General features: G+C 46.7%; 1 pseudogene; it reads left to right on the top strand.

The window, feature by feature from the left end:
- The window catches only part of LOC114912040 (uncharacterized), a 34,725-nt pseudogene extending 21,274 nt beyond the window's left edge, over positions 1–13,451 (top strand).
- The last annotated feature ends 67 nt before the right edge of the window (positions 13,452–13,518 follow it).

Below are 13,518 nucleotides of genomic sequence, written 5' to 3'. Positions count from 1 at the left end.
GCCTGCCAGGGACACCGTCTCTGACTAAGGCCCACAATTCACCTCACAGCTGTAGAAGGAGTTCTGGCGGAAACTGGTGGTCTTGGTGAGCCTAACATCCGGGCATCATCCGCTGGCCAACGGACAGGTGGAGAGATTACAGGACCTAGGCTGCTTCCTGCATTGCTATTGCAGTCAAAAACAACACCAGTGAGCCCACTTCCTCCCCGGGCTGAATACGTTCACAATTCTCTATTACACTCATTCACCGGATTTATCCATTTTCAATGTGTCCTAGGGTATCAACCTCACCTGTTCCCTTGGCATCCAGAACGCACCGAGGTCCCAGCCGTTGACGCCTGGTACCGGGACAGTGAGGAAGCATGGAGGTCAGAAGCAGCTCAGCTCTGCTGTAGAGAGCGCTGGTACAAACAACAGGCTGATCACCACCGTCGCCCCATTACCTTCCGTCCCAGCCAGTGGGTCTACTAAGGACCTGAAGCTGCATATCCCATCCCGGAAACTCAGTCCCCGGTACATAGGTCCCTATCGGGTCATTCGCCAGGTCACTTTCATCATGTATCGCCTGCATCTGCCTCCGTCTCTCCGAGTCCATCCTTCCTTCCATGTCTCTCTCCTCAAACCCTATACAGCGTCTCACCTCCAAGCCCCAAGAACTGCAGTGCCACCTCCACCAATACAGGTAGATGGGACACTGGCATACCAAGTGCAGGAGCTCCTAGATTCCCGAAGGCACCGCGGCCGCCTGCGGTATCTGGTGGACTGGGAGGGATATGGCACGGAAGAGCGCAGCTGCGTTCCGGCGAAGGACGTTCTGGACCCAAATCTGATCTCCGCCTTCCACCGGCACCATTCGGACCGCAAGGCACCTCGGCCCAGGGGGCACCCCCCTCAGCCTCGGCAGGCAGTTCAAGTCACCCATAGGGCAGAGGGTACTGTCATGCCCCCAGAATCAAACCAAGCAACCGCACCTGCAGCTTGTTAACCTGGCCCGATGTAAAGGGAACTCCATGACTGTAGAAGGCTGTGGATTCTTGGAAACGCCTCTTTGTGTGGATTGTGCAGAATCAGCATTATTCCTTGCCTTGTTCATGCTTTGTGTTCTGATCTCCTGGCTTCTGACCCTTGCCTGTTCACCTGACTACTGAGTCCTGCTTTGCCTGTGTAACAACGTCTGAGCCTTGAACGACCCTCACCTGTCCCTGACCACTGTTTTAGTCTGTCCTAGAAAATCCATCCATCCATCCATCTTCCTCCGCTTTTATCCGGGGCCGGGTCGCGGGGGCAGCAGTCCGAGTAGAGTCCTCCAGACTTCCCTCTCCCGGCACACCTCCTCCAGTTCCTCTGGGGAAACCCCAAGGCGTTCCCAGGCCAGCCGGGAGACATAGTCTCTCCAACGTGTCCTGGGTCTGCCCTGAGGCCTCCTCCCAGTGGGACAAGCCCGGAACACCTCCCCAGGGAGGCGTCCAGGAGGCATCCGGAGCAGATGCCCGAGCCACCTCAACTGGCTCCTCTCGATGCGGAGGAGCAGCGGCTCTACTCCGAGCTCCTCCCGGGTGACTGAGCTCCTCAACCTATCCCTAAGGGTGCGCCCAGCCACTCTGCGGAGGAAACTCATTTCTGCCGCTTGTATCCGCGATCTCATTCTTTCGGTCATGATCCAGAGTTCATGACCATAGGTGAGGGTAGGAACGTAGATCGACCGGTAAATTGAGAGCTTCGCCTTACGACTCAGCTCCCTCCTCACCACAACAGACCGGTACAATGACCGCATTACTGCGGACGCCGCACCGATCTGTCTGTCAACCTGCCGCTCCATTTTTCCCTCACTCGTGAACAAGACTCCGAGATACTTAAACTCCTCCACTTGAGGGAGCAACTCCCCCCTAACCCGGAGGGGGCAATCCACCTTTTTCCGACTGAGAACCATGGCCTCGGATTTGGAGGTGCTGATTCTCATCCCCGCCGCTTCGCACTCGGCTGCAAACCTCCCCAGTGCACGCTGCAAGTCTTGACTTGATGAAGCCAACAGGACCACATCGTCCGCAAAAAGCAGAGACGAGATCCTGCGGCCACCAAAACAGACACCCTCCGTTCCCTGACTGCGCCTAGGAATTCTGTCCATGAAGATAATGAACAGAATCGGTGACAAAGGGCAGCACTGGCGGAGTCCAACATGCACCGGGAACAGGTCTGACTTACTGCCGGCAATGCGAACCAAGCTCCTGCTCCGGTCATACAGGGAACGAACAGCCCATAGCAACGAGCCCCGAACCCCATAATCCCGAAGTACCCCCCACAGGATGCCACGAGGGACACGGTCGAATGCCTTCTCCAGGTCCACAAAACACATATGGACTGGTTGGGCAAACTCCCACGAACCCTCCAGCACCCTAATGGGGGTATAGAGCTGGTCCAGTGTTCCACGGCCAGGGCGAAAACCGCATTGCTCCTCCTGTATCCGAGGTTCGACTATCGGTCGGATTCTCCTTTCCAGTACTCTGGCATAGACTTTCCCAGGGAGGCTAAGGAGTGTGATCCCCCTGTAGGTGGAACACAATCTCCGGTCCCCCTTCTTAAAAAGAGGGACCACCACCCCGGTCTGCCAGTCCAGAGGCACCGTTCCCGAACTCCACGCGACGCTGCAGAGGCGTGTCAGCCAAGACAGCCCCACAACATCCAGAGACTTGAGAAACTCGGGGCGCATCTCATCCACCCCCGGAGCCTTGCCACCGAGGAGTTTTTTGACTACCTCAGCAACTTCAGCCAGGGTAATGGACGAGTCCCCCTCCAAGTCCCCAGCCTCAGCTTCCTCTGCGGAAGGCGTGTCGGAGGGATTGAGGAGATCCTCAAAGTACTCCTTCCACCGCCCGAGGACATCCTCAGCTGAGGTCAGCAGCGCACCACTTCCACTGTAAACAGTGTTCGTGGAACACCGCTTCCCCCCTCTGAGTCGCCGGACGGTTTGCCAGAATCTCTTTGAGGCCGACCGAAAGTCTTCCTCCATGGCCTCGCCGAACTTAATAAGCCCACACCTGCCCGCCGCCTCTCACCTTGGGCAACGCCAGAATAGTGGAGAGTCCACCCTCGATCGAGAAGAGTGGTTCCAGAACCCAAGCTGTGAGTGGAAGTGAGCCCGACTATATCTAGACGGTATCTCTCAACTTCCCGCATCAGCTCAGGCTCCTTCCCCGCCAGTGAGGTGACATTCCAAGTCCCAAAAACCAGAGTTGGCGCCCGAGGTTTGGGTCGGCCGGGCACTCGGCCCCGACCACCGCCCAAATGACAATGTACCGGCCCCTTACGGTCTCTCCGGCAGGTGGTGAGCCCACCGAAGAGCGGCTCCACGTCATGGCTTCGGGCTGAGCCCGGCCAGGCCCCGTGGGCATAGACCTGGCCACCAGGCGCTCGCATGCGAGCCCCCCTCCCCCCCCCAGGCCTGGCTCCAGGGTGGGGCCCCGGTGACCCCATACCGGGCGGGGTCAACGAAAGCCTTGATTTTTTCCTCATAAGGGGTTTTTGAACCGCGCTTTGTCTCGTCTGTCATCCAGGACCTGTCTGCCATGGGAGACCCTACCAGGGGCATATAGCCCCAGACAACATAGCTCCTGGACTCATTCAGGCACTCAAACCCCTCCACCATGGTAAGGTGGCGGTTCACGGAGGAGCCTAGAAAATCCGTCTTGAAATAAAGCCAACCCACACTTGGGTCCATTACCTTACCTCCAGTCTCCAGCCCCTTCTATATGACACCTACATATCTATTATTACCTGAACAGATTTCTTTGAGAATTAAATCTCAACATGCATTTACATAACATTTACATTTATTCTGTCACGACCATGTCTGCACCTCAACCAGCAGCACCTGGCTCCAGTTAAGCACCTGATTTCAATTGGAACACTTAGCTATAAAAACCACTACTCCTCCTCATCCACTTCCTAGAATCTTGCTTTAGAGAAGTGTCTTCTCTGTGCTAACAGCATTAATGTGTTCCATGGTCCAGGCCATATTCTATTCCCCTTTGTTCCTTGGCTCTGGACTATTCACCTCATTTCCTGACTTTCTCTACGGTTCTTTGCTTTCACCCTGACCACTGATTGACCTTCAGTTTGCCCATCCCTGATGACAAGAGCAAGTCTACCCCCTTGGTCCTCAGTGACCAATCCTGCACTGGGGTCTTGCCTTCCCTGTGTACTCTGGTCCAGGTGACATATTCATTTAGCAGACGCATTTCTCCAAAGTCTCCAAGCTCCTTTTTTGAGGTCCATCCTGTTAGCAAAAGTGTATGACTTCTTTGTAAAGCAGCTGCTCTCAAGAATCCTGATGTCCCTAGAAACATTCCCTCTCATGGCCTTTAATGAATCTAACTGTGGCGTATTGTTGTACCTCTATTAAATATGCAATGCATCTTGGGTAGAAGACACTATAAATGAAGGGAAAAAGCATACTGATTACATTATGCTTTTTCTGCAGTGGGCCTGTGTGTTTGTCATGCCCACAACCACACCCCAAATACAAGCACCTGGCTGTAATCCGCAGGATATAAAGGGTGCCACTCCACCCCTTCTAGGTCACGGAATTTTGTAGAACTAGCCATCCCGCTTCAATTCTTGACCTTCACCTTGCCCAACCTTTGTCTAGCGCCCCGCCCCCAACCCCCAGTCCTTCGTTTACCTCCTCGTCCCTAAACTCTGCTTGCCATGGTTTTCAGCTTTATCTTGCCTCATTGACGATGACCTCAGATCATCCTCAGAACAACGTTCGCACCTTGATTCTGGATCCCCGCCTGCCCACAACCACAAATATTGCAGTCCCCTGTGCTTCAACATACAGATCCCACACTTCGGTCCTACCTCCGGTGTCTGGCCCCTCTGTGTAACAGTGTTAGACCTACTGACAGGTGTTAACCCTTCACACAGAGTGATATATGCCATCTCAGTCAAAAAGACAAGAACAAAGGAAGAATTTTTTTTTTTTGGTTTAATGAACAGCACTGGTTCAAAACAGCATGATCATGTAGCACTTTCTAATAACTTCCAGAAGGATTTTCAGGTATTCCGGAATTCAAACAAGACAAACATCAATTTTTCAAGTGGGAGAAAATTAGACACTTCAGTGTTCCACATGTTTACAGAAGGAACTTCTGGTATGGAAAACATTAAAAAAAAACATTTCTTTGCTAATGAAAGAGTTAGCCTACATATCATAACATCATTAAGAAAGGAGTTTGGATTATCATTTAACAAGAGAATTATTCAAGAAGAAATCCAATTTGAAGTGAAAGGTTTCATGAATGGTTGCTTGTACCCCAGTCCACCAAGCTTGTAACTTATTCACAGAATAAATGTGTGAAAGTGCCCATGGAGGTTTTACATTTAAAGCTCATGTAACATCCAGACGTAACACAAACATGGATGTAATTTCCTGTAACGTCTAGATATGGACAAAAGTAGTGACAATTGAAACACAGAGTGTAAATAAAAGTGCTCAGAGCAGATTAACAAGTGAAGTGCTCGAGTGATACAATTAACATGGGACAAAGAGATGCACAAAGTGTTCTTATGTGGACAATAAGTGGAAAAGGTGTACGAGACCAGAGCAGGTACACAGAGGCTTGACAGAGAAAGGGCTTGAACACAGGACCTGGATGAGGACACAAAGGACTGGTGTAAACAGGACAGGAACAGAATTGCACAGAGAATGAGACTTCAAGAAAACAGGTACATAAACAAGGGTCTGTTGCTGAACAAAGAGAAGGCAATGCAAAGCTGATTAATAATCCATAACCTGATAGTACTCCTTCACCCTTTTTATAGGGCTGGTCAGTAATTTGGGATCAGGTGCGCTGATGGGGCAGGGTCGAGCTGGAGAGATGTCCTTCGTAATCATGCAAATTATTCTTCTAGGTTGTGACAGTACCTTCCCTCCATGAGCCGCTCCAGATGCTGGCTGATGACAGGATAGAAACTGACCTCTTGGGCATTGTGCGGGTCAATCGGGGTGTGACCCATGGAAGTCCTCTATGAGGGTCAGATCCAGTATATCATAGCCTCACCTAGTACTGTTCGGGATGGGCTATCGTCCACGGGTGGGGGCGAAGGAGAGGAGAGGGACTGACCCTATAAAGGAGACGTGCAACGAGGCTTGAGCTGAGAAACGTGGAAGGTAGGATACATTCGGTAATGGGGGGGAAGCTGTAAATGGTATGTGACCAGGCTGATCCTTTTCAGGATCATAAATGGTCCAATATATCTGGGGGCTAACTTCCTTGAAGGAAAGTGCAACTTGATATCCTGAGCTGACAGCCATATTTGGTGTCCAGGGCAGAACAACACCGTTCAGTGTCTTCTGTCTGCTTTTCTCTTCTGTGAAGCCACTTAGTCCCAGAAATGAGTATGGACAGATACCCACACAGCACAACTGAGATGTCTCTGAGAACATCCTATAGAGACACACAAGAGTAAGTTAGATTCTGTGAATTAATTTAAAATTTTGTTCTTGCATGCAGGGAGGCGCAGTGGCGCATTGGGTTGGACTGGATCCTCCCCTCTGGTGGGTCTGGGGTTCAAGTCCTGCTTGGGGTGCCTTGCGGCGGACTGGTGTCCCGTCCTGGGTGTGTCCCCTCCCTCTCCGGCCTTACGCCCTGAGTTGCCGGGTAGGCTCCAGTTCCCCCCGACCCCATATGGGACAAGTGGTTCGGAAAGTGTGCGTTTCTGTTCTTGCATGCAAAAGGGGTTCCTGGAGGGAGGTGCAGTCAGAGAAGACTTTAGCACATACAGGTGACCCTTCATGATCACTAAAGACAAATCATGTTTCCAAGTTTCCCTTAGTGCATCAAAACAGCCAGCACTTGATAAAATGGTGTATAATGCAGAAATCATGTCCCTAGAGTTGTTTAATATAATGAGCTGTTACTCAACATTTGTTAATTTTGTCTGTAATCTGTTCTCTTTTTCTAGGGTAGCAATATATTGTATATACAGTTATAGATATTTAGAAGTTTGTATTTGGTAGGTTGAAATAATTTGTTAGAAGGTTGAAGCTCACCAGTGATTGATCTGAAAATAAAAATGAAATATCCAACATCCCTTTAGACAGCTATGTCTAGAGCCCAATTTAATGAATAGCTGGAGGAGATTTGGATTGAGAGCTACTTGTGACCGTAATGAGAGATCATTCAGGATCCCCAGATGTCTCTTAACATCTCACAATGGAAAAATATGTCTCAGAGGTGCTGTAACCTACATTAAACATACACAGGATAAGACGTTACACCACATGTGCATATTACGACTGTACACAAGTGTCATGTCTAGAAGACATTATGAGTTCATTTTTGGGGTTTGGAACATTTTTGTTTGTTGATACAGTTCATTCAAAAACTGAGCGCATCACTTCCGGTTTGTCAGACCAGGAAAGGCAAGGAAGCCACATGGCCAGCAGCACAAGGATCTGATTGCATCCACAGCTAAGGACTGAGAAATCAATGTCGTAAGTGACTGGAATTCATCATTTAGAGTCTTAAGATAGGATATTAAGAATTATTTTATAAAAATATAGAACAATTTATGTTCTAAGAATATTTTTACAAACGAACATGTACATGTAAGCTGTATGGTCATGTTAATGTTTGCCACATGTATATAATGTTTTGTTATGTAAAATAATGATACAGATTATTTTTGTAAATTGATTTTCTTTAATTTTTTTGTATTTTGGTCACAGTTTTCACTCCATGTCTTGGTGAAGGAGTCATCAGTAAAGTCTCAAAAAATACGACGACGACTCGTCTCTTCATCTTGAATGGAGTTTAGCTTGGTGTTTAGTCTGCGGTTGTTACACTTTGACGAGAACACTATAACAAGGACCCAGTCCAACCGACTTCACTCTGAAGCGACAGAAAAAGATATCCAGCATTGCCATCATACATCTCCATGCCTCACAACCAAGCGGATTAACCTCCTCTCCCAACCACCATATCAACCATAGGGTGCCAACATGGATATTTTATTGAGGTTGTCAATTGGACACCTCACTTCATTGGTGTTTCATTGAATTAGGCCCACAACACCTCAGGAAGGTTCAGCAGTGAAGTCTGGCATCCCAGACCCACCCCTTTGCCTCTACTGTGGCTGTTCTGGCCGCTTCCAAGCAACCTGCCCTGAGTGGCCATCCACGACAGCCTCCCCAAGCTTGACCTGTGGTGAGTGACCCCTTCCATCCAACCTCACAGCTCATCGTTCTGATTATCCTGTCTTGGGGGGAGCCAACCAAATAATCGCACGCGCATTTGTAGTCTCCGGAGTGGCCAGTTGCTTTGTGGACATCACTTTTGCTAGCTCGCATGGCATTCCCACATGACAATGTGACATAGCATTACGGATCAGTGCACATGATGGGCAGCCGCTGGGAAAAGGTGTAGTGTAGTCCCACACCAAGGCACTAGGATTTCAGGTAGAGGCTTTCCACAGGGAGGCTCTCTCACACACACATCTTCAGAACCACTTGTCCCATACGGGGTCGCGGGGAACCGGAGCCAACCCGGTAACACAGGGCGTAAGGCCGGAGGGGGAGGGGACACACCCAGGACGGGACACCAGTCCATCGCAAGGCACCCCAAGCGGGACTCGAACCCCAGACCCACCGGAGAGCAGGACTGCGGTCCAAGGGAGGCTCTCTCGTTTTTTCTTATTGTGTCCCCAAGGATTGGTTCTTGCCCCCCTGCTGTTCAATGCATAGACTGCCGATATACCAACAACAGTGTCCAAGAAGTTCATTTATTGCTTAATTAATTGCAGAAGAAAAACTTCAGACAAATATAAATGACACTGAGTTCTGATTTAAACAAACTGAACAACTACTTCCAAAACTGGAGACTTAAGCTCAATGTCAACAAGACTGTATGTAGCTGCTTCTACCTTACTAATGCCTTAGCAGACTACAAACTGAAGGTTACAAGCATTCCCTCTGCTAGCACTTCAATCTCAAAAACCATCCCATCAATACATGATACAGCTACTTGACAACAGCAATAACATATTACCGAAAGCCTGGGTGGAAGCTGAGTGGCAAAAGCAATGGACAAAGATTAGCGACTAAGTCTACATAGATTTATCCCAGTGCCATCCTCTGAACCGCCTGGAAGCCAGCTACACTGGCACTGCTGGGAGCACTTAAATTGACTGAGCACCGGGCATGGCCGATTCAGGGCACATACGTACAAAATAGGACTAGCAGACAGCCCTGGATGTCCATGTGGAGAGCAGCAACAAACGGACATAGACAATACAGATGTTAAACTTTGCTTACATGATGCCAATTTTACAGTTTAAAGCTTGCCCTATGCCGTTAAAGATCTGCGTCTTTTTGATAATATGATAAATGAAATAAATAAATGCAGTGGCTATAATTTAATTAGTATCTATAAAGGGGATGAATGGAAAACTTCTTTCAGGACTACCACTACCACTGATCATTATGAGTATCTTGTTATGCCTTATGGGTTATGCCTTCAGTTTTACAGGTGTAAAAGTTTTGTGTTCTTATTAAAAAATGACTGATGGTTTATGTTGATGATATCACTGTGTCACTGGGTGAGAAGGGCACCCTATAAAAATAAATTGAATGAAATATCTTGATAATTTCCTGTACAGTAGAGGACTATATTTAGCATGTCGTAAAAGATTTAAAACATTTACTTTAGCAACCTGAAGTTTACAAATCTGTCTTCTTAACAGCTGTATTATTGACCTTTGCAAACTTGGCCTTTTTGTTGATCTCATAATCCCCTTCATGTCTAAGACAGCAACTACTGTCACCTTTCAGCTTAATGGCTTTTTGTAAACTGAAGCGTATGTTACTTACATATACAAAATGTATGGACAACAATAACATAGTATCGGATATAGTGTGAGAGTATGTATTGTAATGACCGGCACTAATGGGAGTTTGAGCGAGAAATGGGTTTATTGTAAATAGTTGAATTGTGGGTAAAATGAAATTGTGTTCAACCACTGGGGGGATTTACAGGGAATTGTAATGGGGTGACTGTGTTTGCCAGCAAGAAAGGGAGAAGGGGGGGGGGGGTCCTAAACAAGCTGAGAAGGTAGGTTTGTGGTAAAGGTCCTTGAGGAAGAGGAGTTCTTGGACTAAGACCATTTTATCCTTGTGTTCCAATAAACATTCTTAATAAATGCTTCCTGTGTGTCCTTCTTTGCCTCATCCAAAACCAGCATGCTGCATGCCGCAGTTTTTTAAAGTTGAGTTGCCAATTATTTACTATTTTCTAAGTTGCTGAAATTTATGGAGTATTAATTATGGCAGTCAACACTGTTTTTTATTATTAACTAATCATTGAAAATGCTCTGTACATTACATTTATCTGACACTTTTCTCCAAAGCAACTTATAATTATTCACTCATTTATACAGCTGGGTAATTTTTACTAGAGCAATGCAAGGTAAGTACCTTGCTCAAGGGTACTACAGCCAGAGGTGAGACTTAAACCTGCAACCTTTGGGTCTTAAGGCAGTCACTCTAACCACTACACTACCAGCTCTCCCATAAAATTTAAAACTGTGTAAAATTTTAAACTGCAGGATAAACAGTATGCTTCAATAACATGTTGATATCTCTTAATATTTGTGCCTTTTCTTTTATTGAAATTTTTGAAAAATGTTTCCTTCTCTTGGACTCAGGAGTCCATTGCCATGTAATTAGCAGCCTAATGGACATCTCAAAGGAAGCTTGTGCTGTTCTACATCTGCTGTTCCTTACCAACACAAAGCCATCTCTAGATTTTTAAACTGTCTGCATTGAATTCTTCCCAGGATGCTCCCAGAGTCCTGTCATGTCAAGCTGAGGCCTGAAACTATTATATTACAGAAAACCACTGAAATCCACTCACATTCAACTTTTAACAGGCAATAAAAAGTATAACCAAGTAGCTACAGAAGTGATTTTTATTCTCTGTTTTATCAAAGCAGCTTTATTTTGGCCTGCTCTATACTCAAAGAGAGGGTTTCAGTCATCAAAAAGATGTAACTACATATAATGTGCAGCCTGACAATGTAGACTAGACCAAAATAAAGTATGTAGAGATGGGTCATATAATGCAGAGTGTATACAATTTATAAATCTGACTGTATGCTATGTCTGCTGTACTGTTCCACTGACACATTTCAATTTATCATTTTGTAGATAATATAACAGCAAAATAAAAAAAGAACATGTTTTGTACTGCCATTTTTACAATGCATTCTATTTCACTGGGGCTTTGCTAAACAAAGGATTAATATTTTATTTAGCCTACTCACACAAAAAAGATGTGTTTTCTGTTTGTCAGCAGAACACAACACATAACAATCTAAAGGCATCTGAGTTCTTTTAAGATACTTTTCCCACTGTACAAGCAGCCTTTTTGCACATTGTAGGTTACACCACAGCCTGCAGCACACAGCAACAACATGAATCATCTCATAGGTGTGTGGGAGTCCGCCGTCCAATGACAGGCCAAGATACTCTCTCTGAAACCAGGACTGATGCTGATAGCTGTACTGCTGCTGTGAAACAACTGTGAGATGACATAGATGAACAGCATTTCAAAGGAAAGGTTATGAAATGGTAAGCAAAAAACCATTTTGGATAAGATAGAGTCTTCCTTCCTTCCTTCCTTCCATGGTAATGCTTTCCTGAAAACCATTTTTTAAGGGGAATTCTCATGTCAAAGATGTAACTACATTTAGTTTCTGTGGTTAAAATTGTAATGCTTTCTCCAGTCCCGAAACTGATACCCACTTATGCTAAAATACTACTAAATGTCTTGAAATTGGACACAATTATTTGAACAGTTAACATTTGTTATCATAACACACCATAACAGGCTAGCTTCCTTTCATTAATTATGGCATAATATGGTTGTCTACAGTGGGAGGTGCGGTGGCGCAGTGGGTTGGACCACAGTCCTGCTGTCCGGTGGGTCTGGGGTTCGAGTCCCGCTTGGGGTACCTTGTGATGGACTGGCGTCCTGTCCTAGGTGTGTCCCCTCCCCCTCCGGCCTTACGCCCTGTGTTGCCGGGTAGGCTCCGTGACCCCATATGGGACAAGCGGCTCTGAAGGTGTGTGTGTGTGTGTGTGTGTGGTTGTCTACATACACTCTTTTGTACCTATAACATACTGTATCACAGAAACATTCACCAACAAAACATTCATACATCTTTCAAAAACTCTAGAATGGGCAACCTGTGATCAGCTATCTGTATTTCCCAACAAGAATGCTGTGGTCTCAGTGTATAAATGCACTGTAAATGCAGGGAATCTCTTCAACGGGTATCAGTCTGAATTCAAAGCTGGACATTCGACAGATCCAGCTCTCCTGGTAATTTCAGATGCTCTCCAGGCTGTTACGGCGGTCTTCCTCTCCCTTCCTCTCCTCGGTCCTCATCCTCTTCAACCTGTCACTGTCAACCACCAGATTTTACTCTCCTGTCTTGAACAGCTTGATGTCAAAGTAACTGCACTGAAATGGATTGAATCTTACCAGTTAGATAGATCCTACCAACTGTTCTGGTGGGGCTCCTGATCATCCCCTCCACCTCCCTTAACTGGCATCCCACAGGGGATGGTACTGGGCCGAATACTCTTCTCAGTCTACACCTCTTCTCTTGACCCTGTCATCACCTCCCATGGATTTTCATACCACTGTTATGCTGACAATACCCAGCTCTTTCTTTCATTTCTGCCTGGAATTACACACATTTCCTCACCGCCTGCCTCTCGGGCATCTCTGCCTGGTTGTCTGATCACCACTTACTATTCAGCCTCTCCAAAACAGAGATCCTTCACCTCCCATCTGACCCATCTTCCTGTCAAACTGGATCACTAACTCATTTTGCCTGAGCTATGAGCCTGACAGAAATGATTGACTCAAGTCTGTCTTTCTCTCAATAAATTGAAACCATAGCTTGGTTTCGCAGATACATCCTGCATAACATCCAAAAGATCCACCCCTATCTCACAATAGACCATACACAAATCTATTGTAACTCATGTCTGGCCTTCTGGCATCTGCCATCAAACCTCTCCAGCTCATGCAGAACGCTGCTGTACAAATTGTGTTTCACCAGCCAAAGTGTTCCCATGTCTCATGCCTCTCATCTCTCTGCATCAGCTTCAGGATCAAATTTAAGACTTTGGTCACGGCCTAAAAAACCAACAAAGGATCTGGTTCACTATATCTACAAAACCTGATCATTTGCTACACCCCTACCAGACTGCTATGGTCTTCCACCTCTGCCTGCTTGGGGGTCCCAGGCACAAAAGGTCCAAATTCGAAAACAAAATGTTTTCGGTTCTGGCTCCAATGTGATGGATTGACTTCCCCCTCTCACTCAGAACTGTTGAATCACTTTCTGCATTTAAAAAGGGTTACAAAACTCACCTCTTCTGAATTTGCTTCTCCCCTGATCTCTTAAGTACATGATAAACATGTTAATGCTTATGTTTAATAATTTTGT

Source organism: Scleropages formosus, chromosome 12 (assembly GCF_900964775.1).
Source record: "Scleropages formosus chromosome 12, fSclFor1.1, whole genome shotgun sequence".
NCBI classification, from domain to species: domain Eukaryota; kingdom Metazoa; phylum Chordata; class Actinopteri; order Osteoglossiformes; family Osteoglossidae; genus Scleropages; species Scleropages formosus.
Note: the sequence above shows the minus strand (reverse complement) of the source record. Positions and strands in the feature narration are given on the sequence as shown.